The sequence below is a fragment of the Elephas maximus genome, chromosome 9 (genome assembly GCF_024166365.1).
Source record: "Elephas maximus indicus isolate mEleMax1 chromosome 9, mEleMax1 primary haplotype, whole genome shotgun sequence".
NCBI classification, from domain to species: Eukaryota; Metazoa; Chordata; class Mammalia; order Proboscidea; family Elephantidae; genus Elephas; species Elephas maximus.
In genome coordinates, this window is record NC_064827.1 from 45,137,004 (window position 1) to 45,154,344 (window position 17,341).

Genomic DNA, 17,341 nt, shown 5'->3' on the forward strand with positions numbered 1-17,341 from the left:
CTGATTCAGTAGGTCTGGGGTGAGAACTTACATGTCTAACAAGTTCCCACATAATGCTGATGCTTCTGGTCCAAGGACCACACCTGGAGAACGACTGACCTAGTCTAAACTGGACAACTCTGCTTCTAAGTACCTTGTAAAGAAAGACTAGAAGAATCAGTTAGTCTATTTTTGTTACTGCTTTTAGTTCTGTCCTGGCCATATAACAGGCATTGAAAACTGGTCTCATGTCCTGTCCCTGTTGGTTCAGTTCCCAGTGGTTCTTCAAGGAAGCATAAAAAGAGCCCCTGAGAAGTACACTCTACCAATAATGCTCTGTGTTTGGGCTCCCAATGTCACAGTGCTTTTGTTTTCACCCAAATGCTCAGCCATTATTCCCAAAGGACATTTAGCAACCCATGATAACTAGGTTAGAAAAGGGTCCCAAATTGAGAATATGCCAGCAACAACCACCCTCCACTCATACTCCTCACCCATCATTTAAGCCCTAGTATTGGGCCCCTCAAAAAAAAAAAAAAATTTTTTTTTTTTTATTGGGCCCCAGGTTGCCAGCCTAGGCATCCTTTTGCCATGCAATAAATTGCCAGCTAGAAGGGACTTTGTGTTCTTTCTTACTAATAAACCTGCATCCGGACAATCTAAATCCTTAGAGATATTTAGATAACATGACCTGAAAGAGGGAACGCTCAAGGGCTACCTCCTTCTGCTCCCAAGAGGCTTCAGGGCCCTGGGGCAAAAACTTCTACCTTCTCTCCAGAAACCAGGTCTGCATTTATATGAAGGGGTATTGGGGAGAGCAGCCTCCCTGAAACCACAAAAAGAGGTCCTAGTTTACCCCTCTTCCGAGGGAAACGAAATCTTATTGGCTTTACATTAACATGACCGTTATGGATTAAACTGTGTACTCCCAAATATGTGTTGGAATCCTAACCCCTATAACTTTAGATGCAGCCTAATCTACTGTAATGCAATCACCTTTCATAATGTAATCTAATATAAGCAGTCAGCTGGAATCATGCCAGTATGGAGTGGATCCTAAACGTAATCACTTCTGAGACATAAAAAGAAGAGGCTAGATGTAGAGATGTTTGAACACATGAGGGAAGATAGACATCATGTGAGGATTGCCAAGGAATTGAAGAACGCCCAGGAATTGACATTGGTGGGACTCTGAATTGGACTTGTAGCCTCCAGAACTGTGAGAAAACAAATTTCTGTTCTTTAAAGTCGCCACTTATGATATTTGTGTTACAACAGCACTAGGAAACTAGGACAATAACTGTAGGACCAATCATTCCAGTCTCCCCAGAACAAAGAAAATCTATAACCAACATGCCTTGCATGTAGGTTTATTAGAGAGTGCTGTCAGGATGAACATCTATGGAAGGGAATGGAAGGAAGTAGGATTGGGCAGAGGAAGAAACTGAGCTGCAATGCAGAATTAATGGAGGTCTCAGCCAATCCTCCAGGGAGCTCTGAAGCTCAGATGATCCCACAGAATTATTTCCATTTGGGATGAGGGCAGTAGGTCTTTATATCACCTCTTGGTCAGTCATTGGATCAAGCTGCTAGAGATCCCTGCAGGAAAGAAGAACTGTGAACACTTGAGACTTTTGTCAAATATGGGGATTAGTGTAAAAATATTCATAAGTATTATTGCCAACATCAAGTGCCATGGATGGTTGTCTACTTACTGTCTAAGGGAATCCATCTCCAGTGCTTTTATTTCTTTTAATTTTCTCTTAGATCAGGATGAAAGTGTCATTCAGGGTGATTTCTGATCAAATTCCCCAATATGGCTGTGCAGATGGACTTGCTACCGACTTTGCCAAGACAGAGAGCCTCCCAAAGAAGCTCCCTCTTCCCTCCTTCCCTAAGCTGAACATTCTTCTACCCACAAAGTCACTCCTTGACTGGCAGATAATGAAAGGAGCAAGGCTTTGAAGTCAGCCAGAGCCGTGTTTGAATTCTGGCTCTGCCATTTACAGTTGATTGATCTTGGACAAACTAACTTTGCTAAGGCTGATAATACTCCTGAAGAGATGGAGCTTCATAGTGCTGTTACTGGGCAGAAGGAGATAACCCATGCGAAGTGACAGTGCCAAAACTCGGTGAGCTTCCTCCTCTCCCCCTGGCAAAGGCAGAAGCATGACATTGGCTGTCATGGGTGACGTAGGCAGTGGGAGAGACAGTGTACCTTGGTCTCAATGACTGCCATATCTGCTTGTGCTAAGTACTGCTTATTTTTCTTGAAATCAACTTTAAATCAATCCATTTTTTTTCACTTAGTCTTGTCCTAACCAATAATATTTGTGAAATCACGGGCTTAACATGCTACTATGAATATAAAACTATATTCTGGGAAACCCTGGTGGCGCAGTGGTTAAGTGCTATGGCTGCTAACCAAGAGGTCAGCAGTTCAAATCCGCCAGGGGCTCCTTGGAAACTCTATGGGGCAGTTCTACTCTGTCCTATAGGGTCACTATGAGTCAGAATCAGCTCTACGGCAGTGGGTTTTTGGTTTATATATATTCTAATCTACATTAAAATGAATACATTCTCCTCACCATTCATTCAGCAGATACTTTTGGTTAGCAGCCATAGTTCTTAACCACTATGCCATCAGGGTTTCCAGCAGATACTTAGAGTACCTTTTTATGTTAGAACAGCCTGGTGTGGTTCCAGGCTCTTCAGCACCCATGCTGAAGACAGTTGACCCCAGACCCCAGTTGTGCCTAGGGCTGAGAGGATCGATAACTTGCCATACTGGTTGGGAAGTGCTGGTATATGTTTACCAAGGAGCTGAGCCTCAGGTTGGAGGCTTTCTTCTGCTCTTCATTTGCCTCTATGCAATGGGTGGGAGGAAAGTTAGTGGGGGAGGGAGATCTGGGTGTCCACTTTAGGGCTTGGATATCTTGTTCTTATTTTCTTATCTACTTCTTCCTTAAAAAAAAAAAAAAAATTTTTTTTTTTTTGGACTAAAAGAAAATTTGAGTCAAGACTGCTCTGTGGGTTTGTCCGTTGTGTGTATGTGTGTGTGTCTGAGTATGTATGTGATTATGAGTATGTGTATATGGGTGTGTGCATTTTCTCTCTCTCCCTTCACTGTCTCTTTCCATGCAGTAAATTGATTCAGGACCTGCAGGGACTTAGCAAACCAGCTATGCTCACTCTCTTTTCCTCACAGGCCTACATCCTTCTTACAACAATGCTTTGGGTCCCAGGCCTCTGCACTGATAAAATCCCAAGATTCAGATTTGGGAGTTGGAGTTCAGGAGCCCTTTAGCCTAAACTGATGGCTCCAGCCCAGCAGTTTTTGTACCAGGGGCATCACATGCTGCTTCAACAACTAATAAAATCACTTCTCCACCTTTAGTGTGATTTTCCAAGGTTCCTCCTTCAGTGGGACTTGGCTTTGTCAATTATCTCCTATGTCTTTTGCATTTTCAATGTCTTCTTTTCTGCAGGTGTCTTCCCCTCTGCCTACCCCTATGGCAAAATCAAAAACACCAAACCAAAAACAGTCTCTCTACTATCCTACACTTTGCTTTTCAGTCCCGTCTTTTTCCCTCCTTTTGTGACACTGATATTGTGAGAGTGGATTACACTTAGGATCTCCACATGGCAGCCACCTGCTCATTTCTTAATTTTTCTGCTCTGTGTTCAGACCTGACCATTCTCCTGAAATTGCTGTTCCAAAAGTCAGCAGTGACCTTCTTATGACCCTCATCTACCTCTGCAACATATGACACGCTGACCCATCCTTGGCTCTGGCACCAGATGGCCTTGTGTTGTTCCCTTTCAAGGCTTTCCTGACTCATCTTCTTTCTCCCAGGATGAGGGTGCCAGAGGGCTCTCACAGCTGGCCTCTTTTCCTCTCTCCCTTCATTTATCACCTGTTGGAGCAACCCCATCTGTGGCATCTCTGTTCTTCAACACAGACACACCTCAGCCTTCACAAGAGGGAAAGGCTGCAGCATTTTCATTCTCATTACCTCTTAGAGCCCAGAGCTAAAAATAGAAATGTGGAAAGCCTCATGACAAGGCCTTTGGGAAGGTCAGTGGGAACAACTCAGGGTTTCAGAAAGGAAGTGTGATCCCTGGGAGCCAGTCAGTTTAGATGGATGAGGAGATTCATAAAGAATGTGGCATACCATACCAGCCTTACTGCTTTTATTGACAGAAAGCAAACTAGTTAGCTGGTCAGAAAAATATGCAGACATAGGCACCAAGATTTCATAGAGGTGTTGATCACAGGTGCCATAATAGCCTATGAACGAGGATACCTGGGGCCAAGTGAGCAAGAAGTAAAACCATTTGTCCTAAAGAGTTGTTGGATAGACCTCAGGGTGAAAGAAGGGCTCCTGAGGTCCCATGACTGTGTCAGAATGACTGAAGCTCCTCATGTAATGTTGAGGGGAAAATAAAAGGCCAAGAAGTGCTCCAGGGACAATGTGGCCAGGTGCTTTTCACTGCTGCTACTTCAGGGCTCCCCCACACACTGACCTTGATGGCTTGTACTCTCTGTGGAAACCAGGAGACCCATACAGACGTTCATTTTTATCAGGCAGTGGCAAAGCTGCTCATGTTTTAAACATCAGTGTGTCCTGACTGCAGCCTGTAGAAAACTCCCTGTGATCATTCAGGAAGGAGGCACTGGATGGAGAAGTGGGAGGGTGTTTTCCTAGAGCTACAGGCAAGTGCTGCTTGAATGTGAAGGCCAAGTTCTTTCAAACAACTTGGGCAGACCTGCAGGAATGAATGTGCTTGTGACCTCACTAGATCCTACTGGGCAAGAGAAGGAAGTGCGCTATTCGGTGTACCCAATTACAGTGGCAACTTTCAGAGGTAGAGTGACACGTCAGTGTCAGGCAAAACTGGACAGGAACTCCAAGCTTGCGTCTGATTTATTACCAACAGATAGTTGTTAATAAGTTGCAAAATCCATAAGGTACTTGTCTTAGTCATCTAGTGCTGCCATAATAGAAATAGTTCTTTAATAAAGAGAAATTTATACTGTCACAGTCTAGTAGGCTAGAAGTCCAAATTCAGGGTGCCATCTCGAGAGGAAGGCTTTTTCTCTGTGCTGGCTCTGAGAGAAGGTCCTTGTCATCAATCTTCCCCTGGTTTTGGAGTTTCTCAGGCACAGGGACCCTGGGTGCAAAGGACAAGCTCTGCTCCTGGTGCTGTTTTCTTGGTGGTATGAGGCTCCCATGTCTCTGTGCTTGCTCCTCTTTTTTATATCTCAAAAGAGATTGACCTAAGACACAACCTAATCTTGTAGATTGAGTCCTGGCTCATTAACATCATGGCCTGTAATCCTTTCTCATTAACATCATAAAGGTAAGATTTGCGACATATAGGAAAACCACATCAGATGACAAAATGGTGGACAAAATACTGGCAATCATGCACTAGCCAAGTTGACACACATTTTTGGGGGACACAATTCAATCCATAACATTCCACCCTTTGGCCCCCCAAAATTCATGTCCTTGCTACATGTAATACACATTCATCCAATCATATCATAGCAAAAGTCTTAAATCAACTCCAAGTTCAAAATCTAAAAATTCCTCTTCATCTATGAAATCTAGAATACAAGTTATCTGCTTCCAAAGTACAGTGGTAGAACTGGCACAAGATAGTCATTTCCATTACAAGTGGGAGAAATTGGGGGGAAAGAAAGGATAATAGGAACCAAGCAAGTTAGCAGAACACATTATATTAACCCTCAAAGCTTGAAAATAATCCTCTGTTCTCTGAGACCATTTACACAATGACCCTGCCCTTCAGACTCTAGGTATTGGCCACATACTCTGGATTCTGAATGGAGGATCCTTGGCCCTGGGATTCAGCTCTGCCTTCCAGGCCAACTGGAATGGCAACTCTGCTCCCCCGGCTTTGGGCAGCCCCATTATCCTAGTCCGTCTGAGTGGCAACTCCACACTTTGAGGCCCGAGAGATCATGGCCTTAGCTTTGACACTGAGGCAGCTCCCCTTCCTGTGTTCCTTGTCTCTTCAGCTTCTGATTCCTGGTTCCTTGGCCTCTTGGCCCCCTGCGTCTCACCTCCAAGTCTGCCTTGTTTGGGAAGTGTTTCAAAGCTTTTTAGCTCCACTGATAAGTGCCTGAGGGCACCCCACTCCACCAGGAAGCCTCCTGCCCAAAGACACTCAGCTCTTTTGCTCCCCAGGTTGGCTCCAGCACCGTCTCTTGCTGGTCCCCTTATTCTGCTGCTGCTGTTTCTCTACTGCTGCTGGTTCTCTGCTGCTGCTTCTTGCTGTCTTTGCCATCTTCAGTGCAACAGCTCTGCTCACTTCCTTCTCAGTCCTCACTAGAATTATCTTTGATGTCCATAATTCCACCAACACTCTCTTCAAGGCAATCTAGGCTTTATTATTAGGCACTTTAAAACTCTTCCAGCCTCTATCCATTCAAGGTTTCAAAATTGCTTCCACATTTTAGATATCTGTTAGAGCAGCCCCATTCTCAGCACCAAATCCTGTCTTGGTCATCTAGTGCTGCTATAACAATAGATACCACAAGTGGATGGCTTTAACAAAGAGAAGTTTATTCTCTCACAGTCTGGTAGGCTAGAAGTCCAAATTCAGGGTACCAGCTACAGAGGAAGGCTTTCTATCTCTGTTGGGTCTGGGAGAAGGTCCTTGTCATCAATCTTCCCTGGCCTCAGAGTTTCTCAGCCTCAGGAACCCCAGGTCCAAAGGACGAACTCTGCTTCCGACGCTGCTTTCTTGGTGGTTTAAGGTCCTGCTGCCTCTCTGGTTGCTTCCCTGTTTTATGTTTCAGAAGAAATTGATGGAAAACTCAATCTAATCTTGTAGATTGGGTCCTGCCTCATTAACATCATTGCCTCTAATCCTTCCGCATTAACATCATAGAGGTAAGATTTACAACACATAGGAAAATCACATCAGATGACAAAATGGTGGACAATCACACAATACTGGCAATCATGGACTAGCCAAGTTGACATACATTTTTGGGGGACACAATTCAATCCATAACAGTACTGGTCTAGGCAGAATGTGTGTGTGTATATGTGTGGTGATGGGGTTACATTTATGACAATGTAAAATAAAACATGTAAACACAAAGAGGAGGAAAGCACACACACTGCCATACGACGGAGTGAGAGCTGAAGTCAGGGCTGGGGAGCTGGGGGAGGAGATGAAGCCTGAAGAGACTTTGGTGTTTTGAATCATTAGATCTTTTATCTGTAGGGTTTACATGATCTGTTCTGAATTTTCCAAGAGCTAGTGTCCAAGACAAGGGGGTACATATCAAATGGAAGACAAAAAGAAGTGTTGACCTGGAAGGCCAGAGATTGATAGGAGAAGCCCATGATCTGGGAGAAACAAGATAGGGGGAGGAGGGAAAGGGGATATTGAGAATGCTTGGTGCCATTCCTGCTTTCCCCTCTCCCTTCTTCTCTCTGCTGTTAAAGAGTGAAACAAAATAAAAATAAATAAACATTTCCTTCTCCAGATTTCCTCTTAAAAATAAATTTATTTTTATGAAATATTTCAAGTATTTTGTTGTTGTTGGGTGCCATTACGTTGACTTCCAACTCAAAGCAACCCCGTGTAACAGAGTATAACCGCCCCATAGGGTTTTCTTGGCTGTAATCTTTACAGGAGCAGATCGCCAGGTTTTTCTCCCATGGAGCAGATTTCAAGTATAGAGACAAGAATAAAGAAAAATATAACAAACAACCCAGTTTTTAAATGTTTGTGTTATACTCTATTTACATCAGATCTTGTAGTTCAGAAAGTAAAAATCACAGAGAGAGTGGAGAAATCTACTCTTTCTGAGAGGCTACTTAGCTTGCATCGGCTTCTGCTCAGTGGGGCTGCCTCTGGCAGGGGAGAGCAAATCTCTTTAAGAGTCATTGTACTCAGATCTTGATGCAGAAAAGCACACACGGAAATGGATTCTCAATTCCCCCTCTTTTACGCAGGAAGGGAGGCAAAAACAATGGAGGGTGGGTGTGTGTGGGAAGGTCTGTCGTTAACTGAGGTCTAAAAAAACAGGATATTTACAGAAGCCTTCAAGCTAGTTTTTTTTTTTTTTTTTCCAAGCTGTATCTGCGTAATTAAGAGCACCTGCCCAAGTGTTGGTACTAGTTTTTCTTGTTTATGACTTAAGTCTTGCTGGTTGTTCTTTCACTCCCATCTTTATTGAATTTTACACCTTTATTTACTGTGTGCCCTTTTAACTACTGGGTTCATGAACCGTTTTTGTAATTTCCTACTTATATGACTTGATCTGCACATGGGTGTTTACCATACTTACTCAGATATTTTCTGCTTATTCACCTGCAAAAACTAGGACAATAATACCTATCACAAAGGTTTTCTGAGCACTAAGATTATACACGTAAATCACATAGCTCAGTGAATGACAATATTCATAATAAATGTTTTTCTTCTTTCTAATTTCTCATAAAGTATCCATTTAAGACTATAGAATTTTCAAAGTGTTGCAGTTAGAGTTTCTGGAAGCTACTTTTGGCTGACTTATGGAAATTATGGGATTTGCTTTCTTCCAGTTATCCTAGACGCTCGAAAGCCTGCAGGAGTTTAGCACTATTAAGGTTTAATTTTTCAAAAATGTGAAACCTTAACTTTCACACAAATATAAAATGAACCTGTATCAAAAATTTTATTCAACCCATTAATTAATGAGGGCACCAGTGAAATGTTAAGACTGTTTCAAAGGAGAATTTGAAAAAAGAGAGATATATATGCAATCAGGTTTTGCTAAAATGGTTTTGCTAATAGATGCAAGACTGGTTAATATCTAAGTACAATAAAATGTAATGTTTGGGGTTTTCTTTTATGCAGAGGAGAAATTAAATGTATCTTTACTAGAAAAAATTCATTAGCACATTACGGAGATTACTACCAACTTTCTACGAGTTAGTTTCAACCCTTACAGGGTTGTAAAATGAGTCTACTAGGCAATGACAAGCATTCCACTGAAAGGAAACCCAGTGGTCTCTTTTGTCCGGATCTAAATCTTGGACAATTTTCCCTGACAATACCTATACCTTTAGAATGTGGTCTAAAAGGAAGGCCTTGGAACTTTCTTACCTGAACTGTGGGCCTACAAAGTCAGCCTGGGGCAACCTAGATCTGGGTACTGAAGCTCCTATCACAACCAATTAGCTCCTTACTCCCAGTCACTGCTTACTTGGCCTGAGATTCTCTTCTCTTTGGGGTAGGATGGGGGAGAAGGAGAGGGAGCCAGTTCCAGTATTAACTGTTTTGTCCCTGTATTTGGTAGCCCAGGGACTAGCTGTATCAGTAGCACTATTATTTAAGGTCTCCCTCCATAAGCTTCCCACAGGCCCTCCAGACTACTCTCCTGCTTTGCTCTTGCAAACCCTCAACCCAAGCCAAAGAAATAACGAATATACCCTTACATTTGCAGAACTGTATGATTTGTTAAATGATTAGTCACGTACTACTTGGAACATTTTTTGAATTATATTTTTAAATTAATTTTAAATTTTAAAAAACCTTCTTAGTTCTTGTGTCTTCAATTAACTTGTAGTTCTTTGATAGCAGAAACTGTGTCTCTCCCCAATCTTAGGTGTTAAATACATATATGTTGATTGAAGGGCTAGACAGAGGATGTTAGAATAAAATCTTTCCCTGTTCAGAAAGTCTTTGACTTCCCAGTGCCTTCAGAATAAAGAGCAAGCAGTTTATCAGAGAGCTCAAGGTCCCTCTCAATATTGTCCACCACTCTTGCCAAATCAGAAGCTTACCCCAATACAACATCCTTTTTGTCTTTCTGTGTCTACTCTCCCAAACTGGAATGCTCTTTTCCTTCATTTTCAGGGTTCAACTCAAATGCCATTTCTTCCATGAAGCCTTCCATGATTCCTCTAGTTAGAAGATGTTACCACATCGCTTGCATCGTCCTCTAAACAACTCTAGTGAAATGATGAAGGGCACAGGCTTTGCCTGAATTTACTTTAGCTTTGTGATCTTTTGGCAAGTTACTAAAGCATTCTGTGCCAGAGTTTTCTAATGTAAATTTGGGGAGAGTACTACTATTCACTCCGTAGGGTTTTTGTAAGGATTAAATAAATGAATACATGTAAAGCACTTAGAAGATGCCTGGAACATAAAAAGTGCCCTGAAATAGTTATTATTCCTTTTGGATGCTCTCATAATTCTTTACTGATGGCCCTTTCAAAGTTCTTGTACTTAGTGGCTTCTGCCTTATATGTATTTTACTTGCTTACACTTCTGTCTCCATCACTGAAGTAACCTCCTTAAAGGGTATTCAGGGAACTTTTGCTGAACGAATGAACAAATTAAAGGATGGGTGAATGGGTAACTGGTGTCCTACCTCTCAGTAAACAAAACCTAATTAAAAAATCAGATTTTTTATTCATATGTGGGATTTTTTTCTTTAAACCACCAACCTAAGAAAGTAGCTTTTATTTTGCAATTTCAGACATCTGTTTAATCTGAAGTTTAATGTTTAGATAGCCCTAGCACCTCCTACAACACCAGGATCTTTACTACATAAACCATTTGGAGCATGTTTGTTTTCTGGGCGTAAGTCACAGTAGTAACTTGATAGTCAGTTCGTCTTCTAAAATTCATGCAGATGGTTAATTTTTGCCCAATGAAAGCCCTGTGTTGGAAGGCAGAGGATCCAGGTTAAATCCATTTACCCCTAGCAAGTTCTGCATTTCTTCTTATGGCAAATGAGACTCCATTGTATGGCTAGACCACATTTTATTTATCCATTCATTAGTTGGTGGAAAAGTGGGGTATTTCTACTTTTTGGCTATTGAGAATAATGCTGCAATGAACGTTCACGTACAAGTTTTTGTGTAGACGTATGTTTTCCTTTCTCTTGAGTATGTATCTAGGAGTAGAATTGCTGGGTCATACAGTAACTCTATGTTTAACCCTTTGAGGAACTGCCAGACTGTTTTCCAATGTGGCTGTACTAATTTTACAGTCCCACCAGCAATGTATGAGAGTACCAATTTATCCCATCCTCACCAAAACTTGTCTTTTTCTTTTTTTTTAATTACAGTCATTCTAGTGGGTGTAAAGTGATATTTCATTGTGGTTTTGATTTGCATTTACCTAACAAATAATTTGGAAACCCTGGTGGCACAGAGATGAAGAGCTACAGCTGCTAACTAAAAGGTCAGCAGTTCAAATCCACCAGCTGCTCCTTGGTAACCTATGGGGCAGTTCTACTCTTTCTTATAGGGTTGCTATGAGTTGGAATCGACTTGACGTGTCAAACATCTTTTCATATGCTTATTGGCCATTTCCATATCTTCTTTGGAGAAATATATATCCAGATCCTTTGTCCAGTGTCTGGTATATAGTAGGCGTTCAATAAATATTTGTTGAATAGATGAATATCTCTAATCATATATAGGTTTTTTTTTAATTTAAAAAATTCCCCCAGACTGAAATTCACCATGACCGTATTTACTGTTTGTGACTTTGTCCTCAACCATGATGACTTAATATAGTGATCCTACCCCTCTTCAAGCCAAAAGAAAGTGAGTCCAGGATGAATTGACTGCCAGAGAACCACCTGACTCTATCTCATGAGTGGCATCCAATTTGCTAGTCTATAATTTATGGAATTTACCTTCATCCCTTAAAAAAAAAAAAAACAAACCTAAGTGAGCTTTGCCTTATTCTGGTCTCCTACTCCTTTTACATACTTTCTGTTTCTCAAAAATCACCAACGCCTATCTTTGCCAGAAGAAAAGCTCCAGGGCAGCAGAGATCTTTGCCCATTTCGTTCACTGATGTATTCAAATACCTAGAACAGTGCTTGGCACATAAATAATATCTGTGGAGTAATGATTCTGTGGTTCAATTAACTAATTTGCAAATTCCCCCAAATCATCTGGGATGTACTGTGTCTTCTTGTTGTTAGCTGCCATAGATAGATTCATCCACTGACTCATGGGAACCCCATCACAACAGAACAAAATACTACCTGCCCAGTCCGGTTATGGATCAGGCCATTTTGATCCATAGGATTTTCACTGGCTGATTTTCAGATGCAGATCACCAGGTCTTTCTTCCTAATAGCCATTGCCATCTAGTTGATTCTGATTCATAGTGACCCTGTAGGACAGAGTTGAACTGCCCCATAGGGTTTCCAAGGCTGTAACCTATATGGAAGCAGACTGCTGCATCTTTTTTCTGTGGAGCGGCTGATAGGTTCAAACCATCAACTTTCCAGTTAGCAGCCAAGCGCCTAACTGCTGCACCACCAGGGACACTTCCTTTCTTTCTAGTTTGTCTTAGTCTGGAAACTCCACTAAACCTATTCAACAACATTATAACGTGCAAACCTCCACTGACAGATGGGTGGTGGCTGTGCGTGAGGTGCGTTGGCTAGGAATCGATCTTGGGTTGCCTGCAAGGAAGGTGAGAATTATGTCACTGAACCACCACTGCCCCTATATTGTGTCTTGTTGTTGTTGCCTTCAGGTCAGGATTTCTACCCATGGAGAACCCATGTGTGCAGAGTAGAGCTGCACTCCAAGGGTTTTCAAGGCTGTGACCTTTCGAAAGCAGATCTCCAGGCCTATCTTGTGAAGTTCCTCTGGGTGGGTTCTAACTGCCAACATTTCAGCTAGTAGTTGAGTGCTTAACTGTTTATGCCACCCAGGACATATGTTATGTCCTTATGTTATATGTCTTACGAGAGGGAAAATTATTTGGAGGATACATGAGTCATCTTACAATTTCATCATCTAAGGCTGTAGTTTCCCCTTATCAATGTTTGTTTTATACTTTTCCTTTGAAAACATTTTCCTTCACAGAGAGAAGGGAGCCCTGGCAGTGCAGTGGTTAAGAACTGAGCTGCTTACCAAAAGGTGGGCAGTTTGAATCCACCAGCCGCTCCTTGGAAACCCAATGGGGCAGTTCTACTCTGTCCTATAGGGTTGCTGCGAGTCAGAATTGACTCAATGGCAACAGGTTGGGTTTGGTTTGGTTTCACAGACAGAACAGAACGAACACAGTTCCTTTCTATAGCAACATATTTCCATTGGTCCAAAATGTTGAACTTTGCCCTTTGTTTAAGGGCAAATGCTATAAACATCACCTCAAAAACTTCTTTGGTCCTGTGTTTTTATAGCTCATTTTGCTGTCTATGTTGGCTCTATTCTTGCAGATCTATGTTATCTTTTCCATTTCTCCTTGATTAAAAGGCGATCATTTGCAAATGTTATTTAAGAGACTGAGCTCTTGGCAAACACCCTGTGAAAGTATTTTAGTTTCTTCCTTTTCTTCTCCTTTTTTACCCTTTTAAGATTACTTTTGCTTATATAGATTTGAATTTTTGAGAGCTTGCCAGTTATCTTCCCATCCAGAATCTCATGGATCATCCCTATAATCTCTCTGAACTTTAAAATAATCATGTTGGGGGTTTTATGTATACGTGTGACCATAAAAATAATACTTTTTTTAAATTAACTTTTATTGAGCTTCAAGTGAACGTTTACAAATCAAGTCAGACTGTCACATATAAGTTTATATACACCTTACTCCTTTCTTCCACTTGCTCTCCCCCTAATGTGTCAGCCCTTCCAGTCTCTCCTTTCGTGACAATTTTGCCAGCTTCCAACTCTCTCTATCAAAAGTAATACATTTTTTAAAAAGTAGAAATGTCTCAAAAATAGTAACACATATTCATAGTAAAAAGTTTGGGGGACAAAAAAAAAAAAAGAAAATTTAAATCACCTGTAATGTTACTCCCTAGAAAATCTTCAGGAACAATTTATTTCCTTCCAGTTATTTTCTTTGCATTTATTTCTATACTTTTACCTAATCGACATTACAATGTATGCACAGTTTTATATACTAATTTTTTATATTTCATTTCATGAGCATTACTCCATGTCATCAAAACCTCTTCATAAACATCATTTTTGATTATTGAATAATATTCCATCTTGTAGCTATACATAATTTAACTGCTATTGCAGATAATTTAAGTTGTTTCTAGCTTTTTAAGCATCCTAAACAATACTGAAATGAACATCTTTGTACATAAATCTTTGTTTATCTATCTGAGTTCTTTCTTAGGATCCAAAATGAAATTAATGGGTTAAAGCAACACACTTTTTAAAGGCTATCTATTTGTGTTGTCACATTGCTTTCGAAAAAGGTCATGCCAATTTATACCACCAGTAGCAGTGTGTGAAAGTGCACAGCCAGCTGACTCCACCTCTGTGAATGTTTTGAAACCTTGGACGCACATCTAGTTGCCATCTTTTCCCTTCAAAGCTGTAATAACTCTAAGAGGACGTGGTTGCTTTCACCCAAGGTTCCTGTTAGTTTCAGGTCATCAACAAATTCTTGTGGGTCAGAATTGGGGTGAATACAGTCATTTCCCAGGTCACTTCCTCTATTCTCTGGGTGATGAAATTGATGGCAAGTGAAAGCTTGACATTTGCTCTGTTTTTAACCTATCAACATTTGCAGGCTGCACCAAAAACACACCGTCTGTTTCCACCATCTGCTCAGGTGTCCTCTGTTGTCGTTGAGTCAATCCCGACTCACGGTGACCCTATAGAACAGAGTAGAATTGTCTCATAGAGTTTCCAAGGAGTACCTGGTAGATTCAAACTGCCAACCTTTGGTTAGCAGACATAGCTCTTAACCACTACACCACCAGGGTTTCCCAGGTTGTCCTCTAACATACGCTAATAGAGTACCACTTCTGCTCTCCCTTTTTTGCTCACTCAGTGGCTTCCAAACACTACCATCCTCAGGCTCATGACTGTCCACATGGGTGATAACATATTGGTGTTACTCTTGCCCTCCTAAAAGGTCTGCTTCTTTTTAAAATTAACCATATCTGCTTGTCACCCTACCTAATCTAGAGCCCCTCTTACAAAGTCAACTGTAAGTTTAAATTCTCTTTATTGACCATATTTTGTGACTTTAATATAGCAAGCCCCCTTTCACAGTCGTTTTTCCATGTGAATTGCAGGCAAGTTTTGCACTTTTCTTCTGTTTTCCCATGGCATAAAATTTCACTTGTTTATTAGGCAATTTTCCTTTCCCCTTCAGTTTAAAGCTGTCTTGGTCAGATCTGCTGGCCACTTGGGTAAACACATACTTCCATATCCTCATGGGATGTTGTCTTAGTTATCTAGCGCTGCTGTAACACAAATACTCTAGCTGGGTGGCTTTAAAGACCAGGAATTTATTTTCTCATGGTTCTGGGGAGGCTGAAAGTCTACAAGGTCTTGACCTTGTTGATTCCTTCCTTGTCAGTAGCCCCAGGCATCCTTTGTTCCTTGGCAATCCTCATATGGCATCTGTGAATCCAAAGACAATCTCTCAAGTCTAACAACCAAAAAGGTTTGAAATTATCAAGAAGTTTATCTGAAATTGGATTTACATCCACTGTCATTAATGGTGAACTTGCCCTAAGCGTATACTGACTTCAGATATTAATTTAGGATCACAATTAGAAAAATACTTTAAAATATTGTTTATTTCATCATCTCTACCTGTTACTTTTTAGATTTTGTGTATATTTTATAATGTATACACTATTTTTTATACACTATTACATATAAATATACTTACATATTTTTTATTTATATATAATTTAAAAATCAATTCATTTACATATATTGGGGGCATGCTCAGTTTGGAAGCCATTACCTTAGGGCAAAGGTTCTTCACATTGGTCTACATGAAATCATATGCAAAATTGTGAATGTGTGTGTGCATACAGAGCCATTTTTCTGGGAAGAAGGTTTTTAGCTACCATCTGATCCTCAACACAGCCCATGCTGCCAAGGAAGGGCTAAGAACCACAGCTCTAAGGCAATTATTGAAAGTTTGGGAAAGAGCGATGTCAATGAAAACGGCAAAGTGAAGATGTTCAAAAATTTGGCCCTTCATAAAAGCAATAAAAAATTTGGCAGAAAGTATCAGAGTCAACTTCTTCAGAACTCCATAAATTAAAAAAAGGCTTACAGCAACCAGGGAGACTTAGTTCAGAAAGATGACTGAAGAGCAAGTTTTGTGGCATTTTTTAATTCGCCTTAGTCCCATCCCCTGTTCTCCAACTCCACAGTAGCCATGAAAAATAACAGCCAGCAATTCTGGTGCATCCTGCCAGTCACTAGAGGGAACAGAATGGAGCTGGAGCTCCTTCAAAGCTTCATTCCCAAAGAATGATCATTGTTTGACCTGTCTAATGGTGCCCTGGAAGACTCCACTTATAAAGCTTCTACATGTGACTTGACTTGGGGCTCACCCAGTGTGAAAAGCCTTCTCAGAGGGTATTTGTCAAAAACAATTTCAGGCAAGTATTTTCACTTCACAGCTGTCAGAGATGATGAATAACAATTGAGACACATGACAGACTAACCAAAAAGCTTAAAAGGAAAAGCTGGGGCTTCAAAAAGTTATGACATAATCCTGGTAATCTAGAAGGCCACAAGCATGCATAGGGATGTGCACATATTCCAGAAAGACCTGAGAAGACCATAAGCTATTATCTCTGAGGGTCTGTACAAGCAGGAAGTGAAGGCTAAGGCAGATTTTCAACTGGCTGGCTGAGTGTTGAAGGCATGTCCTAACACACACAGAGAACTTTGGCAAAGACTGAGAGATTTGTTAGCTCCAGATGTTTAGGGAAATCTATGTCCAATCATTAGCTGACCACTAAACTAAGGAAGCAGAGACTTTAATGGCCTCACACAACAAAGAATACAGACTTTACAAAATTAGTTCAGAAAAGTCACTAAATAAATAAACAACAACTACTACAACAAGCAGCAACAACAGCAAACCCTGGGGAGGTGGGAGAATCTGATTTCCAGAGTTACTGCATTAAATTATTTAAAATAACCAATTTTCAGCAATAACAACAACAACAAAAAAAGACATACAAAGAGGCAAGAAAGTTTGGCCCATATACAGGAAAAAAATTAACTGACAGAAATCATCCCTGAGGAAGCCCAGACTTTGGATTTACTAGACAAAGACTGTAAACCACTCGTGTAAGACTAGGGCAGACTACGACTCCTGGAACCAAGGGTTTACATAGGACAGTAATAAGAAAATAGGTTGAGACCTTCCCCTGTGACTGTCCAGAGGGCCCTGGATACCAGGGGAGGGAGGAAAGATTTCTGAGATGATCTTACCACAATCCGTCCCTTAGTCTTTCAGATCAGAACTATATATCTCTGTCTTTCTTCTATATTTCTAACAACCAGCTATAATCCAAAGGCTTATATACATATTGAGCCCTGGTGGCACAGTGGTTAAAGCACTCAGT